The sequence below is a fragment of the Bubalus bubalis genome, chromosome 1 (genome assembly GCF_019923935.1).
Source record: "Bubalus bubalis isolate 160015118507 breed Murrah chromosome 1, NDDB_SH_1, whole genome shotgun sequence".
Taxonomy (NCBI): Eukaryota; Metazoa; Chordata; class Mammalia; order Artiodactyla; family Bovidae; genus Bubalus; species Bubalus bubalis.
The window spans coordinates 192,326,181-192,341,111 of record NC_059157.1 but is presented as its reverse complement, the minus strand read 5'-3'; positions in this window follow the sequence as shown (position 1 = coordinate 192,341,111).

The window sequence follows — 14,931 nt, the reverse complement described above, 5'->3', positions numbered from 1 at the left end:
TTTTAAACTAAGCTCAACTTCGATTTACTCTCTATTAGTCAGGATTTTCCAGAGAAATAGAACCAATATGAAGTATGTTTAAATATAAAGGGACTTTCCTAGTGGTTCAGTTGGTGAAGAATCCACCTGCAATGCAGGAGACCCAGGTTCAATCCCTGGGTTGGGAAGATCCCCTGGAGAGGGGAATGGCTACCCACTCCAGTATTCTTGCCTGGAGAATCCCAGGGACAGAGGAGCCTGGTGGGCTACAGTCCATGGGTTCACAAAAAGTCAGACATGACTAAGAAACTAACATATTCACTTTACTTTTCAACCCACAGAAGTTCTGACCTTAGCCTAACCCAGGATAGAACAACAGTCTTTGACCAAGATAATTCTCTTCATGTAAAGAGTTGTTCAAAATAGATCAAAGTATCTCAGTTGTCATGGTTTTCATTGTTCTCATTTATTTTTCATTCAGTTATATTCAACATGTATTATTTAGGCTATTTATTAAATATTAATATGCACGTTATCTTATCTTTAGATAATTTATCCAAAATTATCTTTGGATAATTACTTTTGGATAATCTATTGATAATTTTTTACTGTAAATGCAAATCAATTATTTTTTTGAATGGAAAACCCAGATTATGTAGCTAGGAAAAAAAAGAATAAATTCACAAATTGTTAACCATTGCCATGTTAGTCGGTATAATTAATACTAGTAGCCACACAGAAAAGCACTCACATCCCACTGGTATACCAAAAAAAGTTCACATCCTGTCATTCAAAGTTCTATGTGGGTATTTAATGTCTTTTTTCCATCTTGTAAATGAAAGATACAGATTTCCTTCAACTTGCATACTAATATCTCCACGTATGACTTCATGGTGTTAGGATTAGGGCCGCCAAAATGTCCACGCCCTAATTCCTAGATCCTGTACATGTTACCTGACACTACAAAATGGATTTTGTAGATGTCTGACTCTTTGCAACCCCATGGACTGAAGCCTGCCAGGCTCCTCTGTCTGTGGAATTCTCCAGACAAGAATGCTGGAGTGGGTAGCCATGCCCTCCACCAGGGGATCTTCCTGATCCAGGGACAGAACCCTAGTCTCCTGCATCACAGGCAGATTCTTTACTATTTGAGGCACTCTGGATTATCTGACTGGGCCCAATCTCAGAATCCTGACAAACAGAATGTTTCACAACTCAGTCAAAAAGAGATATGACTACAGGATGTGAATCAGAGAGAAGTGTTGTGAAAAGCCCTTGATCCACCACGACTGGCTCTGAAGACAGAAGGGGCTATGAGCAAAGGAAGGCAGGTGTCTTCTAGAAGCTGGAAGACTCAAGGAAACATTCTTCCAGGGACCTCCAGAAGGAGCTCAGCCCTGTTAACACCTTGACTTTTAGCTCAGGGAGACTCAGGTTGGACCTCTGGCCTCTGGAACTGTAAGATAATAAGTTTGAGTTGTGTCAGACACCAGTTTGTGATAACTTTTCATAGCAGCAATGGAGAATAATAAAGCCTCTGAGTCTCTCTGGCAGAGAAATCAGGGATGGAGGAAGCACATAGAATTTTCAGAGCTCCAGAGTACAAAGGGTTATTTCACTTTTGCCTGACTTTCAAGCAAAAGGGAAATACGGAGAAGTTAAAATTACATGAATAGCAATGTTCTCTGCCAAAATCACCTAACTATATTTTAGGCAAATGGAGGAGATATGTTAATACTGAATAAAATAATCAGCAACTAAATAATGAGCTAGATTTCAATTGCCTATAGTTACCTGACCATCCTAAAGGAGATCAGTCCTGGGCGTTCATTGGAAGGACTGATGTTGAAGCTCAAACTCCAATACTTTGGCCACCTGATGCAAAGAGCTGACTCATTTGAAAAGACCCTGATGCTGGGAGGGATTGAGGGCAGGAGGAGAAGGGGACAACAGAAGATGAGATGGTTGGATGGCATCACTGACTTAATGGACGTGGGATTGGGTGGACTTCGGGAGTTGGTGATGGACAGGGAGGCCTGGCGTGCTGCGGTTCATGGGGTCGCAAAGAGTCAGACACGCCTGAGCAACTGAACTGACTGATAGTTACCTGGGGGAGCTTACCTGGATTAGAAACAGCACGCAGACAACAGGTAGAGCCCCCGTCCTTGGGCTTTCATTCCTTTCTCTATCCCAGATCTAGAGTAACTGTGGGAGGAATGCATGGTTAGGTTTATAGCCACATGCATATTCTTCAAACATACTCTTTTCTAGTCCAATATATTTCCCAGAGCCAAATTTAAATTATCCATTATTCAAACACCATAATTCAAGCATATAGTGATTCTAGAATGAGATTATTTGAAGCAGATATGTATATATGTTTCTAGTTTAGACCTGGGCTGCCTTAGAGCTAATAATAGGTTATACAATTGAATTTCCTTGAAATTGATTTTGCATTAAGTAAAATGCAAAAATGAAAATTCTGTTGCCTTAATGGATTAAAAGAAGTCCGTTTGAAAGTTTCAGAGGAGAGTGTAAAAATCCACTTTGAAAAAATATCTTCCAGCATCCAGAAGGGGTTTGGTTAATATTCACAAATCACTCATGGATGCTTTGATCTGCTAGAACCACAGATTCTAGATGAAGTCATGCAAGCATCTATAAGTTGCTCCTGCTGCTGCTGCTGCTAAGTTGCTTCAGTCGTGACTGACTCTGTGTGACCCCATAGGTGGCAGCCCACCAGGCTCCTCCGTCCCTGGTATTCTCCAGGCAAGAACACTGGAGTGGGTTGCCATTTCCTTCTCCAATGCATGAAAGTGAAAAGTGAAAGGGAAGTCACTCAGTCGTGTCCAACTCTTCACGACCCCATGGACTGCAGCCTACCAGGCTCCTCCGTCCATGGGATTTTCCAGGCAAGAGTACTGGAGTGGGGTGCCATTGCCTTCTCCTCTATAAGTTGCTACAGGCTACTATTCCTTTAACAAATGGGTAACAAAAGAGCTCTAAATATTAACATGTTAAAATTAGGTTTTTGTCTTATGTTTTAAATTAGTAAGCCTCAAATTTTTCAAGCTTGCATCTCAAAAGCTTTATTATATCATTTATTATTTCACATCACTTAACTTCTCAATTTTTTTGTCTCTATTGGAAGTTGGCCAATGCAATATCAGATTTTTATTCATTTCATAGAATCTGTTCCTGTTATACCTTGAAATATTGATTTGCTCATCATTCCACAGTTAAAATCTGTAATGTACCAGCTTGTCTCTGGTACTTAAACATGTCCCAGAATATTTGCTAAAGATAAAAATAAGATCCTGTTGTTAAGTGAAATTTAGTAACACATTCAGGTTTTATTTTTTTTGAACCCAAAGCTTAAATTGCTAAAGGGCATCATTATTATTTCATAGTCTGCTCAGGAGAAGGGTCTTGCCAACATCAGCCTGGACCTGAGAATGGAGGATTCCATCCTTTAAGCCACATTTAAAACTTTATGTTCAAGTTCATTTATTCTTGGCAAAAGTCAACTCTCTGTTTTTAAGAAAATGGAATGGACTCAGAAGTTGTATGAATATCAAGTAAATTGCTACAAAACGGCATTTTGTTCAGTAAAGTGAAAAAGAATCATAAATGTATGATTCTTTTGCATGATAAGTGAAAATAAAATCTAGGGAAGAAATGTTTCATAAAAAGCATTGAGGACTTTATAAAATATTTAGAGATTAGTTTGTTACAGACAGCTATTCATCTATCCTTTAACTTTATTCTGCTTTTGGCTGTAATCAGATTTTGGTTGGTTTCATCTTCAAATTAATAATATCCCCCAGTTTTAAATTTATAACTGTACTATAGGGTAGATACTTAAACAAAAACAGATTCCATAAAAAGTAACCACTATTCACTTTTCCAGCACAAACTCCATGTGTTTAGTATGAAAAATTTGGGCCACAGTTAAATATATTCATATTACTCCATTTTTTCCACCCAGAGGGGGATTGCATTAAGTATACAGGGCATAATATTTATACTGGCATGATTAAATCTATTTACCTATTTAAAAGAAAGACTATTAATAACAGGCACACTGCAGCACTGAAAACAGAATTGGTATTCCCTTCCTTAATTAAATAATCTATTCAATCGATTCACAAAAAATATATGGAGCATCTGCTCTGAGTCCAACCCTGCTTCATGAAACATAGTCTTGTGGTTTTTGTTTCTTTTAAGATTTCTTTCTTTCTTTTATTTTTTGGCTCTAGTGGATCTTTGTTGCTTCACATGGGCTCTCTTTCATTACGGCGAGCAGGGGTTACTCTTTGTTGTGGTACATGGGTTTCTCATTTCAGTGGCTTCTCTTGCTGTGAAGCATAGGCTATAGAGTGTGTGGACTCAGTAATTGTGGCTTCTAGACTCTATAGGGAACAGACTCCACAGTTGTGGTGCATGGGCTCTGTTGCTCCAAAGCATGTGGGATCTTCCCAGAATGGGGATTGAACTGGTGTCCCTTGCACTGCAAGGCACATTCTTAACTACTGGACTGCCAGGGAAGCCTAGTCTCATGTTTTGAGAGAGGGGCTCATTACCATATCTTCCCTGTGAGTCTTGTGGCAGATTAAAGACAGCCAGAAATTCTCAAAACTCCTGTGGAGCCTGTTAAGACCCCAACCCTTAAATCTGGGGCGGGGGGAGGGGGGCGGTCTCTACGATTTGTTTGGCCAAGGGAGTATGGGGTAAGTGACATGCTGTCCTTCTTATGTAAGGTTAGGTTACAAAAGCCTTGCCTCTTCTCCTTGGTCTCTCAGAAAACTAGCTCTTAGAACCCCGACACATCATATAGAAAGAAGGAAACAGAGACTGAGGCTGCCCTGTATCCTGGGAGGAACCCAAGCCACAAGCCAAGGGAGGCTCTGGAGAATGAGATGTCACGCAGCGAGAGCATGAGAGAGAGACAGAGAGGGAGAAGGAGAGGGATATGCACTAAGAAGCCCAATGTGTAAGTGCAGAGGACATCCTGGAAGTGGTTTCTCCAGCCCAGTCACTCCGCAGCTGAAGCCACAAAGAGCAGAGATGGGTCATCCAGTCAAGACCTCGGCAATTCTTGACTCCCCCAAACTGCAGAGAAAACAAAATCTTTGGTTGAAGCTGCTGAACTATAGGATAGTTTGCTGCCTAGCAATTGATGACTAGAGAAAGCTTATTATAATAGACTACAATTTAAATAAGGGATTGCTAGTGGAAAGGAAAATGTTTCCCTTGGGAATTAAAAAAAAAAATCAGGAAGAGCTAGGGTATATTATTCTTAGTTGTTATCGTTGTTTAGTCACTAAGTCGTGTCCAACTCTTTTGCAATCCCATGGAATATAGTCCTCCAGGCTCCTTTGTCCCTGGGATTTCCCAGGCAAGAATACTGGAGTGGGTTGTCATTTCCTTCTGCAGGAATCTGTCTTCCTTGGAGAAGATACATCTCCTGCATTGGCAGGCGGGTTCTTTTCCACTGAGCCAACAGGGAAGCCCATGTTATTCTTAGTATAAACAGTTTAAAACTTTGATACCATGAGGCCATCCTTCAAAATCCTGAATCTTGGATGAAATAAAATTTTGATCATTGATAAAACTAAAATTACCCCTTGTTTCTTTTCTAAACATGTGAAAAAACCTGAAAAAACCCTGAAAAACTCAACCCTGAAAAAACCATAGTTCTAGCCTTCAAGGACATTTAAAAAATGAGGCATTAAATTATTTTTCTTTGCTAGAAGATTGGTTTTGGTAAGGTTTCCAGTAGTTGTGTTTGGATGTGAGAGGTAGATCATAAAGAAGGCTGAGCACTGAAGATGCTTTCAAACTGCAGTGCTGGAGAAGACTCTTGAGAGTCCCTAGGACAGCAAGGAGATCAAACCAGTCCATCCTAAAGGAAATTGATCCTGAATATTCACTGGAAGGGCTGATGCTGAAGCTGAAGCTCCAATGCTTTGACCACCTGATGTGATGAGCCAACTCATTGGAAAAGACCCCAATGCTGGGAAAGATTGATGGCAGGAGGAGAAGGGGGCGACAGAGGATGAGATGGTTGGATGGCATCACCAAATCAGTCGACATGAGTTTGAGCAAGCTCTGGAAGACAGTGATGGTCAGGGAAGCCTGGTATGCTGCAGTCCATGGGGTGGAAAAGAGACACAAGAGCGACTGAACAACAACATCTTAACACCTTGAGGAAGTACTTAATAATGGGAGATAAATTCCACTGATGACAATTAGTTTTATTTTTTCCACCACAGTAAAACATACACGTGAAGAACAAGAGAAAAGGTGATATGGATAGATTTCATGGCTCATGGCTTTTGACACAGTCTTAGACATCTGTGACAAGGAGTAGGATTGAAACATTCAAAGGGAAGATCTTTGCAGAAGAGGTCACCCACTGTGACGTGAATCTTGAAGGGGGTCTCAACATAGTGGACAAAGTTGTTCCAATTGATTTTCCAATGCAATCTGTTCTTGATGAACCTCCTTGAGCTGCTGTTAGAGTGACTATTCAACTGGGTCAGCACTGGACCAAGACAACTATTTTCAAAAGGAAGTTGTGGTACAACAGAACTTTTTTGTGAGAGTTAAGATAGTGGTATAGAGAGGATGCCATAGGACCCCAGATAAGAGAACGGGGGATGTGGATATAGATGTAGAAATTCCCAGGTTTCACTAGTGGTGAAGAACCCACCTGGCGATGCAGGAGACCCAAGAGATGAGGGTTCCACCCCTGAGTCAGGAAGATCCCCTGGAGAAGGAAATGGCAACCCACTGCAGTATTCTTGCCTCGAAAATCCCAAGGACAGAGGAGCCTGGCAGGCTACAGTCCATGGGGTCACGAAGAGTTGGATACAACTGAAGTCACTTAGCATGCAAACATGTAGTTATAGATGTAAATGTAGACATAGGTTTCTCCAGTTCTCTTTTAATATAAAAAAATGTGCATAGTATATATTCAATATTATTGATATTGTATACGCATGCACCCAAATATGTGAGCATATATACAGCTGTTTGGAGACCTATTCCCCCCAAATCATCTCTTTGACATTATACACAATTATTTAAACATAATGAATTCATCATCCAATTAATCCATAACTAAAACTTAATTTTAAGTTTTTTATTATGGGTTATTATATTTAATATAATATTGAATATTTAGTAATGAGGATGCCAAACAGATGCCTTGAAAAAATTCCTTGACTCAATGTCTGTGTTTTCTGATATAATGACACACAAATGTTTTTCTTGTAAGAAACTGTATTAGTCACCTTATTTCCAACACATTGCATATCCCTGCTTTTCTCTCTAGATTTGGAAATGAATGATGAATTTGTCATGAAGGGATAGGAAGTAATCACCTCAGAGACTTGAGAACCAAGTTTGTATTTTCTTTCCACATCTCCACCCTCAAATTCACTCCTGGAGAAGATGACACGTGTGACATGGGATAGTTACATATAGCTGAAGAGTATTAATAGAAATATAACAAATACTAAACCCTCTGCTCTTCCACTTCATCCTTCATATTTCCACGTGTCAATTGTTGAATGAGTTGACCTCACTTCAGACTTATCGTGCATTGATTTAAGAAACATGTCTGATGACATCATCCTTCCTAACAATATATAGAAAGATTTTAAAATAATTTTAATGCCAAATTTTATTCATATATTGCCATTTGTTTTACTATGTCAAAGTCTGGACATATGTTAAAGTTGGGGTTCCTAGATGCCTTTCTAATTGGTGAAATCAGAATCATCTTCTAGCGCTTTCTTCCTTAGAATCTTCTTCTAGTGCTTTCTTCTAGAAGATTCTAGAATCAGAATCTTCTAGCACTTTCTTCACAACAAAGTTCCTGTAAATAGCCACACAGGCATGTAGAACTTTACACACACACACACACACACACACACACAATTTTGGAGACTATACATATTTTTTACATGTGCAGGATAACCAAACAACATGGAGGAAGGTTAAGAAAACAGGCAGCCTAGAAAGAAGTTGAGTTTGTAGTGAAGAAAGATATTATGGCAGAGGAATGGCAAGACATGTCCCATCACCTGACCAAGTTCCTGAGGTTATTCTGGGTATTGGCTCACAAGGAGTCACACAGAGGGGAGGCAGCAATTTAAAAACAAATATCATATATTAACATATATATGAAATCTAGAAAAATGGGATAGATGATCTTATTTGCAAGAGGTAGACGCAGACATAGAGAACAAATATATGGATACCAAGGGGGAAAGCGGTTTGGGTGAAAGGAATTGGGAGATTGGAATGAACACATACTCCACTGATCCTCGGTATAAAATAAGTAGCTAATGAGAATGTACTGTACAGCACAAGGAACTCTATTTAATGCACTGCAGTGACCTGAATTGGAGAAGGCAATGGCACCCCACTCCAGTACTCTTGCCTGGAAAATCCCATGGATGGAGGAGCGTGGTAGGCTGCAGTCCATGGGGTTGCTAAGAGTCGGACACAACTGAGCAACTTCACTTTTCACTTTCATGCATTGGAGAAGGAAATGGCAACCCACTCCAGTGTTCTTGCCTGGAGAATCCCAGGGACGGGGAAGCCTGGTGGGCTGCCGTCTATGGGGTCACACAGAGTTGGACACGACTGAAGCGACTTAGCAGCAGCAGTGACCTGAATGGGAAGGAAATTCAAAAGGGAGAGGATATATGCACATGTATGACTGATTCATTTTGCTGTATACTAGAAACTAACATGACATTGTAAAGCAACTATACTCCAATAAAAATTAATTCAAAAAAATTTACAAAAAACCTAGAAGATAGTGTATTTCCCTCCCTATAGATTTAAAAATTTTATTTCCTATAGATTTTTTTATGCTTCCTGAGTAGGAATTCCTTTTACAGCTAGACCAAAAGCTGCCCTCATTACATTTATTCACTCATTCCACAAGCATCTATTGAGAAGACACCTGCCCCAGGGGCAATGTAGTAGAAGATGGGGAGCCAGCTCAGTCCACATTCTGATCGGACTCCTGTTGTGGACATCCATTAGCTACAGCCCAGTTCTCAAGATCCAGGGTTCTGAAAGCAGAGAGGCCATGGACAGGTCAACTTGTCCCTTCTGGGGGCTATTTCAATACCCGACAGTATCAGGAGACTGATCAAAAATGAGGCACACTTTGGCTGATGGGTTAATATTTGCTGGTGATTTATTCCATTTAACTCATCCCCAGGGCTGCTTTCTTTTCCTCTCTTTACCCACCTAGTGGTGAATGCTTTCATTTTTTTCTTTCGCTGGACTTGGGCCCCATGCATTAGAGGAGTTTTGCCTTTTTCAGTCTAGTTCTGTTTTCCAAGGTCAGCTAGGAAATAGAGCCATTAGTTATTCCTTGCTTGTCTCTCTTTGATGAAGGTACAAAAGCAATTCTTATTTTCTTTCTGCTGGTCAATTAAATGTAATGACATTGTAGGAATAGTGATGGGAAATATTTTCCTGCACGTAATTTTTTTCTTACATCCCAGTTCTGTTCTCTGCTCAGACACAGAGATTTAAAAAAAAAAAAAAGCCACAAGTTATGAGAAAATTGGGGGAGGATGCGCTCTCAGACCTCCCTGGGTGGCTATTACCAAGAGAGCATAGTAACAAAACACTCATGCTTAGAGTCAAAGTGACATCGACAACCAAATCAGCAAAATCTGGGGTTCTACATGTTATTGTGTGGATCCTTTAAAATAGTTAACCAAAAGATTGGAACGAAAAAATTTTCTTTTTATTTACTTGGTTATGTGGTGAATAAATAATTGGCAATTTCATCTCTTGTGACATCAACACATGGATAGTGTTACTGTGTGATTTAAAGGCAACAATGAAATGAGCTAGATGTGTGTTTTTATTGGTTTTAATTCAATAAAAGCCCAAACTGCTCACTGGAATCTGTTCTAGTTGGACCCCCTTTTTGGGGTAACTGCTTACAATTAGTATTATTATTTGAATAAGAATAAAATATTTGACTATGCAGACAATAGGTCTTTCTCAACCACACTGTTCCTTTTTTCTCCTCCCAGTCGCAGGCATGGGAGAGATTTAAAAATATCTGTGGGCTTTGGCACACATTTTGGCTGGCAAAGCAGTTCGCCAGCTGTCCCAGTTTGCTGTCATTTTCCATGTCTCTCTTGACCCTGCGCTTCAAGTTTTGGTCATTCAGCACCGCAAGCCCTTCTCAGCCTGCCTGGCACCTCCTAGAAGCCATCACGGCCTGATGATGTGGCCTCCCTACTCGGTCAGCACGCACACAACACCCCCGTGAGGGAAGGCGCAGTTTCTGAGACACCCTCACAGGTACATTGGTTCTATTAAGGGGAGATTTGAGGACAAGTGTATGGTATTTATGGAACAAAAACATCATCCCCCCCATCAGTATATAGTGCATAGCTAGGCCTCTATAAAATATAGGAGTTAATAGGAGTGACAGGATATTAGGAAGAGGATAACAAACTTTTCTGGAAGAGTATGTTTGTGTTTAACAAAAAGGAGTATAAATGTTAGTCATGCCCTCCTGGAAGGGTTCAAGTAAAAACAGCAGAGAAAGAGTGTAGGAAAATACACTGGTCTGTAGCACTGCTCAGGAGGGTAACAAACCTCCAGCCACGTGAGTCTGTTGACAACTTGAAATATAACTCATCAGAATTGAGTTGTGCTATAAGCGTGAAATATACAACAGATTTCAAAGACCTAGTATGAAAAAAAAAGAATGTAAACTATCTCATTAATAAATATATGTTGAGTTTGGGATTAGCAGGTACACACTGCTGTTTATAAAACAGGCAAACAACAAGGACCTACTATATAGCACAGGGGACTATATTCACTATCGTGTAATAATCCATAATGTAAAAGAATCTGAAAAAGGAACTGAATTTCTTTGCTGTACACTTGAAATTAACACAACGTGTCAGATTTAACTGTGTTTCAATAGAAAATAAATGAATGTTTAAGACAGAGAATATATTGGTTCACACTAGGTTTCTACCGCTACATAAAAATTACACCAAAACTGAGTATCTTAAAAACAACAGTGTTTCTTATCTCAGAGTTTCTGTAATTTGGGAATTTGGGAGCAGCTCAGGTGGGTGTCTTTGGCTCAGAGTCTCCCGTAAGGCTGTTATCAAGTACCAGCTGAGGCTACAGTCATCTGAAGGCTCAAATAAAGGAAGGATGCACTTGCAAGCTCACTCACATGGTTGGAGCAGGACGCCCTCAGTTCATCTTCCATCTAGCAGTTCATAAGGTGGAAGTTGGCTTCCATCAGAAGGAGCAAGAGAGAGAAGACAAGGTGGAAGCCACAGCCTTTTTATAAGCTACTCTCAGAGTAACCTCCTATCACTGTGGCTGTATTCCATTCATTAGAAACAAGTTCCTAAGTCCAGCCCACACTCAAGGGGAGAGAATTACAGAGGGATGTAAATACTAGAAGGCAGGGATCACTGGGAGCCAGTTCAGAAGCTATTTTCCACATGATCCAATTTTTTAAATTGGATTCAGATAATATTACCTTCAAGACTGGTTCTATATTTTCTCTTGCATTCATGGACATTTATCTAATAGTCATGAGAGATGTGAGGCAAGAATAAACAGGAGACTGGAAACTGACGTCATGACAGACTCTTGAACTAGATGCTTTTATGATATTCACAAGAAGATTGAGAGGTAGGTCCTTACTGCTGCCATTTTCAAAGAAGAAAACTGAGGCTCACAGAATCAGATATGGGACACAGAGCTTTGTGGCTTGATACTGCTGCTGCTGCTGCTAAGTCGCTTCAGTCGTGTCCGACTCTGTGCAACCCCAGAGATAGCAGCCCACCAGGCTCCCCCATCCCTGAGATTCTCTAGGCAAGAACACTGGAGTGGGTTGCCATTTCCTTCTCCAGTGCATGAAAGTGAAAAGTGAAAGTGAAGTCCCTCAGTTGTATCCGACTCCTAGCAACCCCATGGACTGCAGCCTACCAGGCTCCTCCGTCCACGGGATTTTCCAGGCAAGAGTACTGGAGTGGGGTGCCATTGCCTTCTCCATTCCTACAAATATACATTGGAAACAGAACTGTAGGATTTCTTTTGATTATATTTTTTTCTATTAGTTTCCATGCAACTTGACACTAGAACTGAGTATTAAAAATAACTCATCTATTTTTCAATTATTAAAATAATACAGGTGCACAAAATTAAGAAATTATAGAGAATTAGAGGTATGAGGAGGGCTTCCCAGGTGGCAATAGTGGTAAAGAACCCATCTGCCAATGCAGGAGACATAAGAGATGCGAGTTCTGTCCCTGGGTTGGAAGATGCTCTGGAGGAGGGTATGGCCATCCACTCCAGTATTCTTGTCTGGAGAATCCATATGGACAGAGGCGCCTGGAGGGCTATAGTCCATGGGGTCACAAAGAGTCAGACACAACTGAAGTGACTTAGCAGACATGCAGAAGCATGAGGAAGGATACACTGTGATGGTGGTTTAGTCACTAAGTCGTGTCCGACTCTTACAACCCCATGGACTGAAGCCTGCCAGGCTCCTTTGTCCATGGGATTTTCCAGGCAAGAATACTGCAGTGGATTGCCACTTCCTTCTCCAGGGGATCTTCCTGACCCAGGGATCGAAACTGCGTCTCCTGCATTGCAGGCAGATTCTTTACCGACTGAGCTATGAAGGATACACGGTATTGCATCAATTAAATATATTAGCCCATGCTTCCCTGGTGGCTCAGTAGTAAAGAATCTGCCTGCCCTTGCAGGAGACACGGGTTTGATTCCTGATCCGGGAAGATCCCACATGCTGCAGAGCAACTAAGCCTGTTCGCCACAAATATTGAGCCTGTGCTCTAGAGCCTAGAAACTGCAAACACTGAGCCCACGAGCCCACGAACCCTGCTCCACCACCAGAGAAACTGCTGCAATGAGAAGCCAGCGCACCACAACTAGAGAGAAGGCCCTGTTTGCGGCACCTAGAAAAATGCCTGCGCAGCGATAAAAAAAACCCGGCATAGCCAAAATAAATAAATAATAAATAAAATTAAAAAAAATATATATGTGTGAGCCTTATGTTGTCAGAGTAAGCTTTGGCCAGTAGCAGCAAGGCGAAAGTCCATCTCCATGGTGACAGAATCTAAAGAAACGGGAGGGCAGCAGCCTTTACGAGGCTCAAGAGACCAGCAGTGTCTTGCTGCTTTAGGAAGATCCCACTTAATAAATTTCTGGGTAGCACAGGGCAGTAATGTGGATGAAGAGGATATCAAGGAGATGGCCAGTGGCTAAAGGTTAATGGCTCAGTCCTTATAATTCAATTGTTCCTATCCTTTTTTTTTTTTTTTTACAGAAGTGAAAGTTGTTCAGTCACATCTAACTCATTACGACCCCATGGCATGGAATTCTCCAGACCAGAATACTGGAGAGGGGAGCCTTTCCCCTCTCCAAGGGGATCTTCCCAACCCAGGGATCGAACCCAGGTCTCCTGCATTGCGGGCAGATTCTTTACCAGCTGAGCCACCAGGGAAGCCCTTTTGACAGAAAGCTTCTTATTAAAGGCTTGTGGCCTTAAACAAGTGAAGTGAAGTCGCTCAGTCGTGTCCGACTCTTTGCGACCCCAAGGACTGTAGCCTATAGCCTACCAGGCTTCTCTGTCCATGGGATTTTCCAGGTAAGAGTACTGGAGTGGGTTGCCATTTGTGGGTTGCCATTTCCTTCTCCAGGGGATCTTCCCGACCCAGGGATCGAACCCAGGTCTCCCGAATTGCAAGCAGACGCTTTATCCTCTGAGCCACCAGGGAAGCTGTGATTTGTTTTCTTGTTTGAACCAACAAGTACAGAATCCTAATCCGTAATAGCTAGAATCCTAATCTAGCTGGGTAGAATCCTAATCCTGTATAGCTAGAAGTTTTAAAGTAGACGTGTTCTAGAAATGATTGGACATATTTGACATTAAGAATCAGAGGCCTAAAGTTATAGCCACCTGGAGAGCAGGAACCAGAGCTATTGACCTCTGATAACACTTGATATAAGTTAATAAAACATCCAAGTCCTGCGTGCCTGGGGGCTCACTGTAATGTTTGTAATAAGTAGAATGAATGTCACTGCTTGTTGGAACTCAGGCCTTTGAGCCCAGGGTCCTTGGCATCCTCTACGTCTGAAAGTGTTCTTGAACTTCAGTACTGTTTCACTTGCACCAACAGAACTTGTCTGGGAAAATACCTAACAAGCCATGGTAAGAAACATCTCACTACAGCTGTACCGCCTGCCTTCTCTGGGCCCCAAGTTATCCGATCTTGCTCTGGCTAGTGAGGCGTGTCGATGAAGTCAAACCTGAGTGTGTGCTTTGCTTTCGAGCCCCAACTGATGACAACCGTGCTCAGTTGATTTAATGCACTGGGGGCAGATAAAGGCGAGGATTTGCAACGTTAGAAGTGTCTTCCCAGGTGAGAAGACAAAGATTGCTGACATGCCTCTTTCTCACAGCCCGGCTGCCCAACCCGGGCCTGGAAGCACATCAAAGGCCATACTTACCTTCTTTTTATGCTCTGGGTCTGACTCTCTCCCTCTCTGATTGCATGCCTGCGCTCCTCACGAGTTGAACAATGGAGCTATTATGCTCTTGGGAGAAGAAGGAGCCTTACCTCAAAGGCCAGGTGCCAGGGGTAAGTTTCCTCGTGTCCAATGACTGTGTGGTAAATGGTTCAGGCTTTGTTTTTCTTTCTCTTCTCTCTATTTTTTTCAGTCTTTACTGTCAAGCTGCCAGACGCTGGCCCTGAGCCCATATCAGCACAGGGCATCTCGTTGTGTTACAAACTTGGGTTCCATTGTCTTTCACTCTCTCCCAACCTAGTATCTGATTGTATTTCTGTCTCCTTATCAGTGCTAAAGAGCAAGGGCAAATCAGCTTCAGTAAAAATT